General features: G+C 28.1%; 1 non-coding gene across 1 annotated transcript; it reads right to left on the reverse strand.

The window, feature by feature from the left end:
• Positions 1–1,445: 1,445 nt before the first annotated feature.
• Trnag-ucc (transfer RNA glycine (anticodon UCC)) lies at positions 1,446–1,517 on the reverse strand. Its single transcript has one exon. It is a non-coding gene; the product is annotated as a tRNA-Gly (tRNA).
• Positions 1,518–20,886: the final 19,369 nt, after the last annotated feature.

Here is a 20,886-nt window from a genome sequence, read left to right on the forward strand (position 1 = left end):
TGGAACCATAAAATGGTTTAAATGAATGTTAAAGCAGCATCTAAATAGCCGTAAGAAGTAAAGAAAAATTAAATCGTATCGTATTTATCAACTGAGGGAAGAATTTTTCAGAAAAATATTTAACCCCTCGACCAACGAACTTTTTAAATTTCAAATCACATTTTATTTGGAATACTTATTACTTTAATTCCTCTAATAATATAAAGGGTATTTAAGGTATTGAAGCATTACTAAGTGGGTTTTTTTTTTCATTTCAGATTTCACTTAATTGCAAATTTAGAATTAACAATCGAAAAATTTAAAATTTGTTAATAGTCTGTGCTTTTAATTTAATTGGCATTGAAAAGAGGAAATTTTATATCGTTCAATTTTCCGAACTAAAAAATTTGGTTTAAATTTGCCAAAGAATATAGATTAAAAGTTTTAATAAATCTTGTTTTATTTCTAGAAATATCGATAATATGATGATTGTTATAGATTTTTTTTAAGACTATAGGCATTGCACATTATAAGGCCCCCTCTTTTAACTTAGTGATCTATTTAGTTACACCTCCCACGGATTTTGAAAATGCTAAAAAAAAATTATCCAAAATAAAGCCTTATTTTATTAACTTTGCAAAAATGCATTTGTTTCTGTTTATCCATTGTGACTCCAAACCGCCCGGCATCCAAGTTTCTATGCAATATTATTGAAGTAGGGATTCTTTATAAGTATTCTAATATTTAAGAGAATGTAATGAAACATGTCAGAATGCAATCAATATTACATACTAATCTGATACAATCCGACCAATATTACAATAATCTAATGTATTTTGTACTTTGTTTTTGTCACTTAAGAATATGAAGTTCTTTAATTGACCTTCTTTAACTGACTTGGTAATTGTCCAGTCAGAAATCCAACACTAATTAGAATAAAAAGGGTAGAATATTTTATGTCTGAATTTTTTTAATCCTATATTCTGGGAAAAGTAATTCGAAGCATAATTATTCTCCTAATACAAATATTAGTTTATTAACCTAAAAAATAAATATATATGATTTTTTTTAAGTTTAATTTTCCTGAAAAATTGATGTACATCTTATTATTACTATGTAGGTTTCTTGTTTATTTTTCTTTTTAAAAAAGTTCTAAAAAACAAAATTAATTTATAAGACCACTTTCTTAAAATTTTTGCAATTTCTGTTTTTAACTTTTAGTTACTTATTAATATTTTGAAATATCAACAAATATTTGCTAATAGAAATACGCCAGTGACTGAATAAAAATTGTAACATCTGAGAAACATGATTCGAAAAAAGCTGAGTATTACCACAAATTTAGAGATTCTCGAATTGTTGTAGAAATGAAATAATTGTAGAATATTAGGATTAGAAGAAAAAAGATAACAAAAAAAAAAAAAAAAAAAAAACAGGCTATTAGAGGAGACTATAAAAAGAATAACTGCGTCGGCCGGGAGTCGAACCCGGGTCAACTGCTTGGAAGGCAGCTATGCTAACCGTTATACCACCGACGCTTCGATATACAAAGATTCACATACTTACAAAAACACTACACTTCAATATCCTAATATTCTGTAAAGTTTTGTCCATTGTTTTTCTGGAAAAGAAATGGCTCATTGATATTATTTATTTTATGTTTATAACCATATCTGATATTCAAAATTTATATTTGTTCACTGTTTTCCGTCACTATTGTTTTGGATCTAATTTTAAACGATAAAATATTGATTCAGAATTCTCTAAACAGATTCACGTTCTATCTTTATCTAAGCATTTGATAAATCATTATAATTAGGAGTCTGGTGTCAAACCTAATATCTAAATCATCCGCGTTTATCAAAATACGTTGAAAATTTGAAATTTTCAATTCACTATATCAAATGTAATAAGAGAGTAGTCTTTTTTTTCTCGAACAAAATAAAATTACATTTTTAAAAAAATGCAAATCAAAAGTGGAAACCGTTGCTGTTTTCGTTGACTTTTGTAGAAATGCATCTTTATTTTTTTAAACAAATTTTTAGTCCAAATAGAATTGAAGTCAAAATCTAATAGTTTATTATTTTAAACTTTTATTTTCTTAAAACATATTTTTTAGAAATTAATAAAATTTTGAAATAAAAAAATCGCTTACGCTATTTCCTCACTTTTCAATAAAAATAAAATTAAACTGACATATCCCTGGAAAGTTAAAAGTATTTCTTTCAATTGAGTATTTTTAAGCCACAGAAAAGTTAGATTTTCAAATTTATATGTCCATTCTTTGTCTAATATCAGATAAATTTTTTAGTAGGTTTAAATGCAATATAAAACAACATTATGGTCGCACCAATTCAATTACTTTTTTACATTTTACTAAGGATAATCGCGAGAATTAATTGTAAAAAAAAATCTCCGATAGCATTCAAAAGGAAGACTGAAACGTGGCGCCATCTTCTGATAAAAACTAAACGTAAATTATTACTATTTCTTTAAATGGTTTAGTAAATATATTTCTTTTCATTTATGAGATATCACATGAATAAAAGAACATTTTATTTAAAATCAATTTTTATTCTTACGATTACTACATTCTACATTGTATTTATTTAAGATCAATGAAATGATCACACACACACACGTACACACACACACACACACACAATAACAAAAAAAAACATAAGTTTTCAGTAGTACTCAAACGAAAAATCAATAGATGGCGCCATCTTATCGTGAAAATTAACTTGCAAACTAGTTTATTTTTTCACCAAAAATGATAAAAAGTAATTACAGTATAATCCTGAAATAAAGAGAAACATTTCTCTTGACCTTTTTGTATTTGAAATAATTATTATCTTATTTTAAACCAATTGAAAATAAACTGAGGCTGACAAAGTTGTTTACACTAATATTGTTACATTTGAATCTGTAAGTTAATTTTTTTATTTGGTCGTGTAATAAATACTATTTCTATAGACAAGCACGGACTAATAAAATTTCATTCAGATTCTGCAGAAAGTTTGCAAATTGATACAAAGTACAAAGACAATTCACTTAGTAAAATATAATTCACTTTAAATGCAATTATTAAATTAATTTTAATGAATTACTGTATTTTAATTTTAAAAATATACCGTTTATATGAAATTATTGTTATTATAAAAAATCAAGAATAGCTTAATCGCTTATAATATGAGTCAAAATGAACGATGAGTTTTATTCTGAATAATTTCAAAATAGGCTGAATATTTTAAAAAATTACGTTGATTATTAAAATCTCAAAAATAAATAATGTCATAATAAAATAAATGAATAAATTATGTCGAAAGAAAATAAATAATGTCGAAAAATGTCATTTATCAGAGCAATACCATCTATCACATTTTTCCAAATTTTACGAGCGATGAATTTTTCCTGCTATCAATAACAAATATAGAGGATTTTTTTCTCTTAAAATTTAAATACATGCATGTTGTTATCTTCATGATAGATATAAAAAAAAAATTAGTCATATTCTTTATTACTGAAAAAATTTGAATTTTTTCTTTATTGTGAAAGTTGGAAAATCGAAATAAATAGTGTTATTTGTTAAGCAACGAAATCTATATCGTAAGAAGTTCTTTATCTACAATATTAATTTTTTAAGGTGAGTTTTCCATCTGTCCAAAGATAATCACACATCCGAGTACTTCTATCGATAACCAAGCTGAAAATTCGATTACATAATAATCGCATATATCAATTCTTGGAATTTGAACAAATTTGATTATTTTCCTCTTACTATATGAAACAAAATACCTTTCACAATTCTTTCAGATACTCGAATCTTTTTTCAAAAAAGTGATTTAATGGAACTAACGAGTTACTCAATTATTAATCAATTTCATAAAATCATAATACCTGTGTAAAACAGAAACTGGGATCTAATTATGAGTATTTTTTTTTGGGGGGGGGGTGCATCCGGGCATGCTTTAGAAGTAGATTTTTGGTTCAAAATTCAGAAATAAAAATTGAAACAGCATCGAAATAAAAAACTGAACATGAATGTTCAGATACTCAAATCTTTATTTTAATAAAAAGAAGTTTCTCAATTGTTAATCAATTTCACAAAATCATAATACCCGTGCAATATGTTCTAAAACAGAAGCTGAAATCTAATTATATCTGCTTTTTTTTTTTTTTTTTTTTTTTTGAGAGAGAGAGAGAGGGGAGGGGAATCTAGGTATGCTTTAGGAATATATTTCTAGTTCATAATTCAGAAATAAAAACTGAAACAGTATCAAAGTAAAAAACAGAGCATGAATGCTTTTTCTTTTTTCCCAATATTCTGTTCTGACTTCCATAGGAATTACTACTAGTATCTCCCTATTTTAAAATAGTACTGAATGCGAAATTTATTTTCCTTTTCATTTGCAACGTTTTCCTTTTTGGGAAAATAAAAGAGCTACGCATTTTTAAAAAATTTATAACAGTCATAAAACGTATGAATGCCATTTCTTTCATTGCTTTTAACCGTTGCCTATAAAATTTTTCTCTCTACTTTGTTGATTAAATGATATTAATAAGATTTTTAAATCAATGAAATATGTTTATCAATCGGAACTATAAATATTTTGTAAAAAGATAATTTTGAAAAGTTACTTTTTTTTCACTTTCAGTAATTCATAAAAAAAAAAAGAGAGAAATGCTTAAATTAAAATAAAGAAAAAAAATGTTATAGTTATTTAAATTATTATATTCGAGAAAGAAAATGGTGAAATAAACTTTTTTATGCTTATAAGTATAGTACGAAAAAAAAAATCGATTTTGTTCTGCGTTGAAGCGCTTTTTGAAATCAATAATTAATTGATTATTTATTACATTTTTCTTTTTCTCATAGGCAACATTTCAGACTTTCGTTTCTTACTTTTTTCGTGTCTTTTTTTTTTTTTTTTTTTTTTCTTCCATTAGCTAAAAAGGCGAGACAACGCAAATATTTCTCAAAGGGGGCAATTATTTCTTTGTCTCGCGCCGACAGGATTCAACAAACTCTGCAGTCCTAGAGGATTTTGGCAGTAATAAAAGAACCCTTACGAAGCGAGGACCAATCAGAACGTGAAACTCTACCCTTTCTCTTCCTCTATCTAAACAAAACTGGAAGTTGTATTATCCAATGACCGAAAAAAAGAAAAAAATTAGACTCGAAATGAAAGAGAACTCTTGTCTCATTTTGAAATCGCATTACACAACAGATGGCGGCTGTATAACGTTAAGTTAGGCTTTTCGGATTTTTTTTTTAACCGCAAGTTATTTTCACTGATGCAATGTGTTCGTTCGGAATTATGAATCACTCAGTTTATTAAAAACCACAGCCGTTGTGGAAAAGTTTGATTTGGAATATTCTTTTTAGTTAATTCCTCTGTTTGACCGGTTTTCGTTACACAATTTATTACAACTTTTCATCGTTCGCTTCATCTTTTCTTAATAATTAATCTTTAATAAAATAAATTTATGACTCGCTTTCTAGAATTTTTCCAGATTTTAACGGCCGATACCTAAGTTTAACGACCTGTGTTGTAAAACGGCGAAACCATCAGTCTTGTTGTAGTGTCGAATTAATCGTGAACGGATATTTTTAATTCTTGACTTCGTGTCTTCCAGTAGACACACCCAGAAAACAGTAAGGCATTTGATTCTACAAATGTCCAATTTGTTTCTTTTATACACATTTTTATAGTTAATAGTAGTTAAGAAAAGCCATAACTTTGATTTAATGATTCATATCCAGGAAAAGCATTTTCCATATATAGTTTCTCTAAAAATAAAACATATATAAGTTATCCTCGCAACAAACGATAATTTATTGTTCGAATTGCTGTTAAATGACATTCTGCTTGGCATAATATGTGACATTCACCATGTTGCATATTAATGGTAGATGTTAGAGAGAAATATAAATACTTAATACATAACAGTGGATTTACAAATTTTTTAGGGATTTAGAAATTTCGATAGATTTCTGAAAGTATCGATAATACGGTGGCGGATTTTAGGTATTTCGAGACTAGACAGTGCATGTTAAGAAGTCTCCCATTTTATAAATGGTAAATTTAATTCGCATTTCAACGCATTTTAATTACATAATGAACGTAACAACAGTTTAATAAACTTAATGAAATATTTTAGGTTCATTTTTTTATTTTAATAATTATTTTAAATCAATATGATTTTATTTATTTAGTTATTATGGGAATAGCTGCACACCATTCTTGTTTAAATAGATGCTATATGTTTATAACTACTGAACTAAATTAGGGAATGTAATGAAATAAATGAGAATCTGACCAATTATACTTAACAAAATATTATATAATTCATAACATTTATATTTCCTGAATTTTTTTTTTTTTTTCTTCCTTCAATCAGGCTATTAACAGTTTTTGATCGTTCTGCCTACACTAACCCTAACCGCAGCAATCCTACGCTATTGTTCATATTCGCTGCGACAGATAAGAAGCATCATAGACATAAAAGCTGTACTTGATTGTTGCCACAATCGAGCACTTCTAAAGAAACTAAATTTAGTTAATAATTACTAAAATTAATAATTCAGTTGCAGGGATAAATAGTAAATTAAATATTTTATTTCCCTTTATAGCATCTTTGCTCGAAAGCAGTTCAAACTCCACTTTTATACTGATTACAGTAATGAAGCTTATATGCCTTCTCTTGTCATAGACTTATTCAGTTCTCCTTCAGTAAAATAACTTTTTATTTTTATATGTCATAAATTTTTAAAAGATTTTCTATAATTATAAAATTTTGTTTTCTACATTAATTAATATTTTTATGAATGGTTTAAATAAAAAAAAATTCTAAACAATGTAATATTAAATTTTGAAAAAAAAATTTAAAATTTAAAAAATTTAGAAATAAATTTGGTTTTTAAACACTGCTGCACAATTTCAACATTTTACATTTCCCACACTATTTCCTGGTTCATAAAATTCAGAATAAACATCTAGATCCAACTTTAAATCAATCTACCAAATGAACTTTTTAGATATTATTGGCTTTTTGAAAGTAGATTTAAAATTTACTTGTGAAACATTACGAAATACGAAAAAATATTGCTATGTGCTATCTAGAACATATTTTTGTATAAATATACCGTACAGTTATTGTTTTGGGGCTGCATCTTATTTATTCAAAATATTTAGTAGTTTTAGCAGAGGAAATAATTTATTATTTGAATAATCAATCATTAAAATTTTGAAAATTTATTAAATAAGTGTTTAATTATTTGCGGAAAGCTATCAAAATACCAGATATTTCGCCATTTTTATTAAAGTCGAGTTTTAAGAAGTTAATTGTGATTAAAAGAAATAAAATCTAAAATCTTTTTGTTTTAAATAAATTCTAATAATCTATCGTTAAGAATGATGTATCTTGCTTTCTTCTTTATTAAAAGAAATTTCTTTATTTTTATTTTAAATTTCTTCTATTTTAAAAGATTCGAAACATATGTGCATTAAATTTTTTGTGGTCCAAAATTCTATCACGCATCACACCTCATGGGTGAGAAAGAAATATTCAACTTTCAAAAATGGCGCTGAGCTTACTTCCTCATAGAAACTCTTTTTCATCAACTAGAATTCACGTAGCGCCATTTTTTTAACAGATCATCACACATCGCCTTTCTCTAAGAGCTCTTCGTTTTTCCCAATCTCTGAGACAAGAGGATTTCATAAAGCTATCATCAACTGTTCGAAGATCGATTCTTTGTCAGAAGACAAATTTCAAGCCCTCCCCTAAATCGATATTAAAAAACTCCTTCAAGGGATAAAATTCTTTTTTTCTGTAGAAGCCTATTCTTTACTTCAGAAAAGAAAGAAAAAAAGTTGCATTAATATCCATTCACGAAAAGCTTCTACAATGACAATAAAAAAAAGCTAAAAAGAAAAAGAAAGAAAAAGGTTGATATATAAAATAAGCAATAAATTATTCCAGAAACATTCTCGCAAAATACTTCCCAAATGGAGGGGAGAATAAATTAATTATTTAAAGTTCTGAAACAGATATGGCGTTGGTGTGTTGCTATAGTAACGGAGAAGTTCGACAAAGAGCAGACGATTCTGTAGCTTTTGAGAAAATAAAAATTAAAGGACCAATTTTTTTTTTTCTAAATAATACTAATATGAAATATGTAATCGTAATACTTTTTCCCCCTTCTAATTTTAAAAGCTTCTGGACGTGAGAGAAATTAAAATCCATCTAAATGAATGAATCTCTCTCTCTCGCTCGCTCGCTCTCTTTTTAGATTCTTAAATAAATGAATCTCTCTTTCTAGATCTTTTAAAAAATAGAAAGTGATATCGCAGAAATATATTAAAGTAATTGATGAGATAATGATGTTTTCTCGATCAACGTACATTCTGTTCAGTATTTTAAATATCTTTAATATGCAGAGAGTTAAAATATAAATGTAAATTCATCTTGATAAAGAAGGCCATTACGGTTCTTACATTAACATAGTATTGTTGGGGGAAGATTGCTTTTAGCACTTAAGAAATTTGAATTTCTTGTCACGTATTCTACTTGGATAAAATTCTATAACGCTACGTCTGTACATTAAAAAAATGAAAACCTGAAAAGAAATTTATTCTTTCATAAAACTCAAAATTACTTAATATATCTATTTCAAAAATTATTTTAAATATTATCATTTCTGATTTAAAAAAAAAAAAACTTATTATTATTTCACCAGCTTACTTATTCATAAGCATTAACCTACAGTTTAGCGATTGATTTAACATTCAGATAACACTTTGAAAACTGATAATATTAAAAAATAAATAAAAATGATTAAATTTTTTCTCTCATTACCCCATTTCTCTCAAAATTTCTCCCATAAAAAACAAATTTATTTTTTCCTAATTAATAATTTCTTAATTTATTTTATTTCCTAATAAAAAAGAAAGAATTAATTATTAATAAAAGAAAATGCAATCAAAATCCTTTGTTTAACTAATGTTAGTAAAAGAAGAATTTTTTTTTATCTATTCAGGCTTACAAATTTTAGAGAGTCTTAAAAAACTGGATATTGTTTGATAATTTTTTTTTTCATAGCAATTGCTTTTTTTGAAGTATTTGCTTCTAAAATTCATTCTAAATTATCATATTTGATTCGGATCACAAATTTCAACTTTTTTTTTTTTTTTTTTGATATGCGAATATATTTTTCAAAAAAAATCATGAAATCATTAATTTTAAACACTAGCAAAGCGATTTTTGAAAAAATGCTATCAATTTTTAATATTTCATTTTATACTTGGAATTAAAAAACAGGAATAAATTGCCTTTTGATACTGCTATATTGTTTTTGAATTGTCAATATCTATCTTGCAGTCATTAAAATTTCTTTTAGCGTGCTGCTGATACTGTTGCCAGCTTTATTGACGCTTATCAATAAATTATTTGTAAATGTTTTAGTTTGCAGTGTAATAATAAAAATATTATAATTTTTTTCAAAGTACAAGGATAGCAAATGAGATAAATATTAAAGATAAAATGTTTTAACTCAGATATCATGTTTTTCAACTTCGATATTTATATATAAATTGCATTAATTTAGTATAGTTAAAATTATAAACTGCTGCTACTACAATGAAGATACTTTACAACTTTTATCTTTTGTGTTTCTTAACACAATCATCACAGAGACAAGTTAGCAATTTCCTTGAACTTTTAACACTCTTTCGAATTCGAGGGGTAGGGGGGGAAGGGTATGAACTTCCATCGCAGGGCGACGAATCGCCAAAAACCCTTTCCACAATTATTTCTTCCGATATCGCATTGTCTTATAATGCTGACCTAAAAAAACCTTTGTTCGTACTTATGTTTCTGTGTTTTAAGGATTCCTGTTTCGTATGTTCGAAAGTTGCCAGAACTGATTCATGGGTGGTTGCGGTTTTGAAGCTGCTGTGCAAATAAAAGATTTCCTTAACCAAACCAAATAAAGGAATCGCGCAATAAAGCATTAAATGCCTGATGTGATTATGAAAATAAACGAATCATAGTTTATAGAAACCTCAGAAATCTTTTGGATGGAACAGAAATTTCGAAGCTGTGATATGAGTGCCCTTTGGAGTATGTATGTGGTGAACCACTTAAAAGTACGTGAAAGTAATATTGATGTGGGAAAAAACACAAAATATAAGGTATTAAAGTGATATGTACAAGGTAAATTTGCCCTAATCTGCCAACTGAAAGAGAGTGACGAAGAATCATAAAACACTATGGTAACTCCAGTCTTATTCTCTCACCGTTTGCAAATTATGGCGATAAAATAAATATGCTACCAATCAGAAAAAAAACTTTAATAAAAAAAATTCTGACAATTCTACACATAAAATAAGCGCATACCATTTTCATCAGGATACCTGGAATTAAAAGTCGAGTTAAAAGCGTCAAAAAATTGGCAGAATTGCAAGATCCAATTGTCGCCAGTGTCGAATTGTAGCCAAGTGAATGATAGAAAACCCATGTGGATTGTGTCAACTCTGTCTATATCTTAGTTATGGCGGATGAAATGATTATGCTATCAATTGGAAAAAATCTTAATTAAAAAACTTTCCGGTAGTTCTACACGTAAAATAAGCGCATATTTTGAAACAGCATAAAATATCCCAAAAAACGACACCATTTTCATCAGGATACCTGAATCACAGAGAAAGAGTCTCTGTGACCTGAATTTAAGGTTGAATTACAAACGCCGAAAAATTGCCAAATTACAAAATCTAGTTGTCGCCAATATCAGATTGTTGCCAAGCGAGTGATAGAAAAACCTATATGGATTATGCCAACACCGTCCTATCTCTTTGTTATGGCGGATGAAATGAATAGGTTACCAATTAGAAAAAAATATTAATTAAAAAGTTTCTGACAGTTCTGCAAGTAAAATAGGAGCATATTTTGAAACAGCATTCAATATTTTATAAGACACCATTTTAATCAGGGTACCTGGATTTAAAGTCGAATTAGAAGTGCCAAAAAATTGGCAAAATGCAAAATCGAATTGTCGCCATTATCTTTAATGCTGAATATCGGAAATACTATTCTAGCTACAATAAGTAAATTTTACTAAAAACCTTTCCATTCCTTCAGATTTCGAATGACATCAGTGTTTTAGTTCAGATGAAATTTTCGGTAGTCTTTTACTTTGAAGTGCATCACTGAAAAATGGAAACAGAAATAGACATTCGTTAGACAATCCACAAATTGCCAATGCCAATGATGTGGGTTTTTTGAGAAGCTCCTAGGCTCGATGGCCTTTCATCTTCTGTTCGACTAATATGATGGATGAGTATCAGACAATATATGTTGAACATAATTTTAAAAAGATTATATTATAATTATTTTAATAGTCATATTTACGTGATTAGAGAGAAAGAGAAAAATTAATAAGTAAATAACCAATTAGATTTTATCTAGTATTGAAATATTATCTCTGGACAAATGCATTGGTCAGTGGCGGGGAACATTCATGTTGACGAGTTGCGGGGGTGGGTTCCTTATTTGAATAACGTCCTAGGTCTTTTGTTTCTGTTGCTTTTGGGATCGTACACGGGGATTTCTTTTATTGCTTCATTATTATTGTTGCCTAGTTTTTAATAGTATTTGTTGACTAGTTTTTTAAAGTGTTCTTCTATTGTTGTTAGTTCTAGATGTTTCAGTATATTTTTATTCCTGATAAACCAGGGCACATTAGCTATTTGTCTAGCCCATCTATTCTGCAGAGTTTCAAGTTTGCTTATGTGAGATTTTGCTGCTGCCTCCCAGACGGGGGAGGACCCACAAATGGAGGGGTGGTGGATAAATGGAATGAATGTATTTGCTAATCTGAGCTCTTTAGATTATGAAGATGTCTGTAGGTTTGTTTCTTTTGTGTGCAATTATTGTGTTTATAACTGATTGAAATATTTTTTTTTTCTTATTTGTCCTTAAAACTTATTTTCCTGAATCTTAAACAGGCTTAAATTGGACAGGAAATTAAAATCAGGAATGGCAATAGCCTCTCACTTTTTTTTTTTTTTTTTTTTTTTTTTTTGTTGACGAAAACCGATTTTAGTGATGAAATTCAAATGAAAGATTAAGTTTCTTTTGAACTCGATAACTGATATAGTTTGTTGTAGACTCATTCTAAAGCTGATAAAATGCTGAAGTGTTTGATAAATTTGACGTATTGTAACTAAAACAATATTTATGGTGTGAAGATTAAAGATTTCGGCAACAATTCGATTTTGCATTTCACCAATAATTAGAAAATCATAACTCAGCTTTAAATATTTGATATGATGATAAAAATGGGTCATCTTCTCAGAATTTTCCTGCTCTTTTAAAAATTGTATTTATTTTACATGTATATTAGTCAAAAACTTATTAAGTTTTTTTTTTTTTGAATGATAACATAACCACTCTTCTTTCACTTATTTTCGTTTATCGGATTAAGTCAAACTCACCTTATGTGTGTGTAATGATATTTTAAAATTTTAATTAGTTTCCTATTTTGTATCGTAATTTAACCAATATTAACTTCATTCTAAAATGTTCTCTTATTTCTTGATCCAATTCCAACTTTTTTAATTGAAATAATTCTACACACGCTTCATAAAATTGCTGACTTCAGCATTTTCTCAAGCTCTGTGTGAAGGGATAAAAAAAAAATCCTTAATGCTTATAACATTCGATTATATATATATATATATATATATATATATATATATATATATATAGAGAGAGAGAGAGAGAGAGAGAGAGAGAGAGAATATTGTTCTCCCAAATTCTTGTGAAAAGCAAAAGTTACCTAATTCGGAAGTTTACTGGGTTTACAGTGAAAGCGAAGACAACAAAATTGAAGTTAAAATATTTAATACTTTTTACAAACACAAAACCTGAAGCAAAACACACACCGTTTTTATATTTATATTAAAAAGAAAAATCACAATAAGCTTGATGCAGTTTTGGGAGTGGTATTCCGAAACTTTCCAAATGAAAATGTTATTCCTTCAAGCATAAAAACTGGGGAAGGCAGCGAACAGGTCCAAGTTTTAATTCCATATTCCTGTGCATGAGCGTTTTGTGCTTCGTAGTACAGGGAAGAAAATCGAGTTTGCCTTTTGTTTCTATCGATTGAAACTAAAACTTGACATAAAGCTAAAATTTTAATAATAAAGTCACTCACCAAATTTCATTTATTTGTCACAGCCATAAAATAACGAAAATCAAAAAATGACATACCAAATTTTATTTGTTTAAGTCATTTCGTTTTTGATCTATCGCGTTGATATGAATACAAATGTACAGACCGACAGATGGTCAACCCTTTGACGGATTTTATTCAAAATTTGATATGGATCTACATGTTAAATACTAAAATTGAGAAGTAAATTCATTTATCCAGCTCTTTATGTTTTGTGGTGATCACGTTTACACAACATTCAAAAAGACAAACTTCACGAAAGTAGATTTGATTCAAATTTTAAAAGAAATCTATCTTGGAGTGCCTCAAAGATTTTATTTAAATAAATAGGAACGTAAATCAGCCATATAAAAAAATATTTCTTCGAGCTCTTCTATGATCCCTTCCTTCTTCAATATTTCCACGAATAAGTTTTAAAGTTCTGGCTCGGTACAGCGAGAGAATTTTTATAATGGATTTTCTGCCTATTCTGTAGCTATTTCATTAAATTTTCCATTTAAAAAATGCATCGCTTCATAAAAGGTTAAAAAAATAATGATGAAATTGCTGAGTCGATTTAATTCACTTGTTTTGTCCATTCATTTTCTGCGAACATATCAATTTTCTTTAACTCCTACCAATTCAGTTTTAATCTGTGTGAGTCATTTTGTTTTAAGTGTGTCACGGTTTCCCTTTGAATCACGTCATATCTCTTGTCACTTTGTTTCAATGTTTGCTCTGCTATCTCTTTAGAGGAAAAGAAAGAGAAATAAAATTGCGAAACAATCTAACTTTCACATTCAGTAGAATACGAATTCCATCCCAGATAATTGAATATATTTTGGAATTTACCTGTTCTCGTAATGCTATTTTATATAGAAAGCTTAGAATGCAACATTCATTGGACATGCTTTTTGATCTACCGGTTACGATTAAATAAATCGAAAATCGTATCAAAAATCGATTTTTTTTTTCCATTTAAAATTATACACATATGGGTAATGTAATATTAGAGAGAAGTATAATAAATAATATTTTAAGATTGTCATAAAAATCGAATGTTTGAATGCGGACAAAACGGTGCCTGAATTTTAAAAATTCATTATATATTCTACAAAACTTCATAAAAATAATGTAGTGATATAGGGAATTTCGACAGCGAAATTTTAGAATCTCTGCAATCTTTATTGGCAATAAATCACGTAACTTCAAGTGGCAAATTTCTGTCAAAGTAACTGGTCTAAGGTGGCAAGCAAGGTAAACTGATTAAAAATATATTATTGCCCCATTTGAAAACAAATAAATTTGTAAAAAAATATCCCGAATTGAAATTAAAAAGTTTTTTTTGGATAATATTAGCAGTTTATCAAATATAATTGGCCTGGTTCTAATCTGTTTTACATTATTCAGCTAATTATGAGCGTTGATAACTTTGATTTATAAACATTGAGAACATTTATAAGCATTGAGAATTTCATTAAATAATATTGTATATATACTATGTGGTTGCCATTGTCTTAAGTCAAATAAATAAGGGTATTTGCATTTTCTCAAAGTTACTTAATGATTTATTTTAAGTTATTTCTTTTATTTAACATATTGATTAAATTAAAATGTTTCAAAATGTGGGGCTAAAGTTATTTGTTTATTAACCAGAGGGTCTCTTAATGTGCTCTATCTTGGCACGCAAAACACCCAAATCTAGCTCAAAGATGAACACGATACACCAAAACAACGATTATCGAATAAATACGAAAGCAATAGATAGCCATTCCAGTTTCTTAGATCCAAATTTTAGAAAAGATGAAGCCAAGAATATCTCAACTCTTTGCAGTCGCGAGCTAAATGGAAACTACCTCAACTGAGCATCAAACCCGGACAATTGGTACTCCTGAAGGAAAATAGCAAGAGCTCCATGGAATGGAACTTGGCCAGAATTGAAAGGACATATCCAGGAGCAGATGGAGTAGACCGTGTCGCAGACATCAGAACCCCTAAAGGAATTTTTCGACGAAGTATCAACAGACTCTGTCCACTCCCTTTTGAAGAAGGTGTTGGACAACTATCCAACGGGGGCCGGGATGTTCCGTCTTAGAGACGCCTTTCCCCTATTCCAGCTGTTGTCATCAGGAAACTGGCGCATGCGCAGTTTCTGTTGACTACAGCTGGATTAGGGGAAAGGCGTCTCTAAGACGGAACAGCCATAGTATACTCAGGAATAGCGTATTGTTCAAACTACAGATTTGCAGAATCCATACTATATACGGGTAGTTATTAAAATAATCTAAAAACCACAAACGAATGCATTGATATTTATTAATAAAGCGTAAGATCACCTATAGCATGTAATACAAGCCTAGATTCGACTGGGAATCGAATAACACAAGTGCAGATTAGTGTTTAGAATATCGTGCCATTCTTCATGGAAATCGTCTGAAAGTTCCGGAAAAAATGCTGGTGGAGGATATCGATTCCGAATTGGGCGCTCTAAAGTAGACCATAATGGTTCAATTACATCGAGGTCGGGGGACTACGCGGGCCAAAATAAATATTTCACTTCATCCTAGTGTTCATCAAACCACGACTGGACAGATCCCACTGGATGAATAGAAGCATTATCATCCCGGAAAATTCAATCTCCTGCCGGAAAAGAATTTTGCATTATAGGATGGACCTGGTCAGCAGAAACCTCTTTATATTTCTTCTCAATGCTCCTTCCTTTCAGGGTTATGATTGGTCCAGAAGAAAACCACAACACACCTTCCCTGAAACAGACAGATCCACCTCCATGCCTGACAACTGGAAAAACAATCACTATCATACACTTGTTCAGGTATTCTCCAAACGTGTGCCCATCCTTTTGTGGGTAAGAATTTGAAAGAGGATTCGTCTGACCTCATAACTACATTTCGCTTATCAATCAACCAGATTTTGTGGTTATGGCGTCACTGTTGATGAAATTTGGTATTTACAAGTAATAAGTGACTTGGGAATTGATTCTCTGTAATAAATGTTCTGTTTATGAAGGTGCATCCTAACTATAATTATTGATACTGTAGAATCCAGATGCTGATTGAGCTCTGCGGTCACTTTGGCTGCTGTTTTCTTTTTAGACATTACAATCTGCTTCTCTTTCTTATTTGCTTTGCCGAGTTTGTCTTGCAAGGCTGTGTGTACGCTGTAATGATTTTAGACACCTGCAAATTTAGAAACGCCTAAAAACTGGGTCGTTTCAGACGCAGTTGTTCCGGCTATTTGGCCTCTTTGAAAATCTGTAAGTTCTGACATTTTACAATTCTAACAAAAATCCAAAACGTACACAACTTCACTAAAGCTACCCATACTAATATGGTATATAAACTAATACCTAGGATTATACTTTAATACGTACGAAGCGCATTTTTATATGTCACTTTTATTCATAAGTGTTTTTATTATTTTGATATCAACTGTATGTATTATTCAGAAGCAAGATAATAAAATTCTTACCAAGAAAATCTGACAAAAAAAAGTCACACTGTTTATTAATTGCATCCATTAATCATAATGGCAATGTGAAAATCGACCATCTTTCTATAGAATCTGAATGTAAGAAGAAAGCAATAAATTATAAATAATTAAAGTATTAATAAATTGAATTTATGCATAAGATTTCCAAATCGAGGTCATTTCGTATTGTGTGCAAATTTAATTTATTTCTATTTATTGATTTATCATCTTCTTTTCTATGTTTAATCTAATTTCGGTAGAAATACAGTTTTACAGTTATTTTATGTTTATTAATTTTTTTATGATGTTAATTAATTTTTTGTAATTTATTTTATGGTTGTATTTTTTGGATAATTGCTAATATACTTAACCTAAAATACTTTAACTCAGTATTATGAAAACAAGCAAGCAACTGTAATTAAAAAAAAATCTGAATCATTAATTTTATGAAGCAATTTCCTATTTCAAAGCATTAGAAAATATGTTTTTCTTAAAATAATTTTTATACATGTCTTCATATTTATTTTCTGTATTTTAATACTTAACTTCGGACACTATACAACCTGAGTTGTGTGCATTCGATTACACATAAACATGGCGAGTTAATAAACATCATTATTAATCACGAAAAAGCACTTAAATGATCGCGAAATTAAATTACTTCTTGCTACTCATTCATTCTTCGAAACGAGTGGGCGAAGAAAAAAAGTTCCCTTTCTTTTCTCTTCATCAAGATTATGAGCGTTAATAACATACTCACGTAACGAGGTCAAAGCACTAGCTCAGAAGCGGTTCCAACCGCTTCTGTCTAATCTCTCTGCTCCTCTTCCCTTCACTTTAAACTATAATTCATAATCATGAAATCGTTTGCTAGCGCGCCCACGATTTTTAGAACATTAACTTCTGCAAATAGAAACGAAACAGAGAAATCGTTTCCGGGAGCAAAATGTAATTTATTTTTAAATTGTGGAATTTATTTTTCGTGACTTTAAATAGACCGTATTTTATTTAATTAATATATAATATTAGCATGGCTAATTTAATTTTTTTCTACATTTAAAAAAAAAGCTTTTTTCTTTATAATACCATCTTGGAAAGAAACATCAACTATAGAAATTACAGTTCGAAATTTGACTTTTGTTTCAGGAAATATGGAGGCTCACAAAAGATAATGTTCGTATACTTACGAATTTTAATGGAACACTGCTCTATCCATTATTAAAAATTAATATTTCAAAATAAGAATTTTTTTAATGACATCTAGAACTATTCCTTTGTAACACAACATTAAATATCTTAAGAATATATATCAATACTAAAAAAAAAGAAATATTAATTAATATATATATATTTAAATTAATATTGTGATACTTCGGTAAATTAATGCTTATTAGTAAAATATTCTGCAGTTTTCACAATAGCTTCAAACGTTTCATCATAATTAGTTATTATTTCTGCATCGAAATTCCTTCTATCATTACTGTTTTTAGTTTGATTTTCGTATTAATGTTGTGTCTTCACATTCTAACTTCTATTTCTCTTCAAATATGTTCTTTTGGATTTAAACCCGGCAATTGAAGTGATGTTTTCAGGTAATGGGACAGTTATAGAGACGCTAGAGGCGAACATGCAGGACAATGTGTTTAAGATCTTATTCTGATGGAAAAACAAAGTTGTTTTCGCTGTTCAAATTTTGGGATGATAATTTTAAATTGTCTTTTGAACATTTAAATAAAGGGCATGGTTCATTATTCCATCAATAAATACCTAATTAAATATATATATTTATATATACTGTTATACACCCCACACAAGAACAATCTCTACAGCCATACTTTACCATCTGAATTTAGTTTTTTGGATTAAGTTCCTTGTTTTTTCTTCTTTGCAAAATTATGTTCCCGTCAAAAATCAAAAATGTTAAATTTGCTTCCATCTGCAATTAAGACATAATTCAAATATATTTCGAGTTTATTTATCATTGATTTTGTGGATAAAAACCTAAGCTTCCTTTTTTTTTTTTTTTTTTTTTGTACTAGTAAAATTTTTTTTCTCCTGGTTGAACATTTATACCGGGATTTGATCCGACTCCAGCTCATCTGAGCATTTGTCGAGCAGCTTCAGTCGAAATTGAAGTAAAAAAAAAAAGTTTTGGAAAATATTTCAGAAACTTTTGCAGTTCTCAAAAATGAATTTAAAAAAAGAATGAACTATAAATCTCTTATTACGTTGAATTAATTTTGCTGCTTAACTTTTCTTGCGTTAAGTTCAATTTAATTAAATGAAAATTGATTTGAAAAATATGTTAAGACATACCGCACTGTATAAGAGGAATAAATTTACTAATTTAGTAATAAACCAAAATGATTTACCATTACTATGAAAAAAAAAATCATTTCCTGAATGCTGTTTATTGTTTTCTTACGACCAAGAATCATTTTAAAATTTAAAAAAAATATATCATAAAGGAGTTAAGTAAGCAAACGATTTTTAAAATGCCTCCAGAATTAAAATAATAAAAAGAAGCTGTAGATTATAATTTTAAATAGGAATTCATCAGAAAAGAATTTCTTATGTACGATCACTTTTGTGATTTATTTTATTTCCGCCTTCCGTTTTCATTTTTTATTTAAAAACAAAAAAAAAACAACTTAAAATCAATTTTTTTTCGAATCACATTCAGATGATATGAAAAAAAAATGCTGGAATTCATATTCAAATTCAATTCTAGATTACAGCGCTTTTTTTTCACATTTTAAGAGCATACAAACACTTTTGGAAGCCATTATAGATAAATAAATAAATCTAAAGCATTGCAATGAAACATCATCATATGTTATCAAATATTTTTAAAAAAATTGAATTAGATTATATTCAGATTATATTATTATTAATTCAGATTATATTCGCCGATATAAGTTTAAAAAGGTACAAATTATGTTCCCAAAACTCTTCACATAAAAACTAGTATTTGGAATGACCTGAAAATTCAATTAAGAAAAATTCCCTAATAGTTTTTTTTATGGTTTGAGAAATTTAATTTTTAGCCGCCGTGTTCATTTTAAATGTATTTCTTTTAAATTAAGAAAAGCGTTTGATGTATTGCATTGTTTATAGTAAATTTAAATCTGTTTAATATTGACGATTCAATTGTAATATTTTTTTGTTGGCATTTATGCACATGTCAGGAAAAAAAATGCAGCAACAATGTTAAATGTGATAAATTTAATTTCATGAGAATAATATTGGCATTAAATTAACTCTTAGGAAAATATCGAAATAATTAATTAAGATGATTAAGTATTTTTAATTTATCTCACTGAAGTTGTAATTTCATTTGAATGTATCTAATATTATTCTAGAATTAAATTTCAATTCAGAATTTCGATGATTTTTTATTTCAAAAAATTCATACTTTTAATTACTGCAATTAAAAATTAAATGTTATATATTTAAATATTACAATTTTATTTACTTTCAGAGTTGGAAAGTTTTATGATTTTTTTATTGTATAAGATTTTTGATAAACAATAGATCAATTCATTGCATTAAATATTTTAATTTGGCATTAGAAGAATTATTCTGCAAATTCTATGATTTTCTATAAATGTTTGATTCTATGAAAAATAAAACTGCAAGTGAAATGGCGAAAAATATTTTTAAAAAAAAGGAGACGAAGATTTTCGTTCTTCTAGTTCGAAACACCGTAGCATAATGATGCAGGCTTGATTTATCTATTTTTTTTAAAAAAAATTTCCTCTTAATTACATAGCACAGATAAAATTCACATAAAAATATATTAAAAGCATTACAACACAAGCAAGTATAAATCTAATAAATTAAACAATGAAAAAGTTTAAAATATATTAAACATATCTTGAGAAATTTATTAAAATTAATGAAAAAATTGTAAGAAAATAAAATGGATTCAAAGGCTTTTTTTTTAATTTTATAATGGTACTAAAATGTTTTTGTGTAATAATTACTCCGAAATTATTCAGAAAAATGATTAAATTTTGATTGATTTTTATTCTTAAAATTAGCATAATTAAATCATCGAATAATGTATATCATAATTTACAGATAGAATGTAGATCATATTAAAGTAATGTAAATAAGAATAACATTATAATTACATATCTTTTTTTTATTTATTTTTCATGCTGACGCATCACTGTAGGTTTAAGGGAAAACGTTTG

Source organism: Argiope bruennichi, chromosome 5 (genome assembly GCF_947563725.1).
Source record: "Argiope bruennichi chromosome 5, qqArgBrue1.1, whole genome shotgun sequence".
Taxonomy (NCBI): Eukaryota; Metazoa; Arthropoda; class Arachnida; order Araneae; family Araneidae; genus Argiope; species Argiope bruennichi.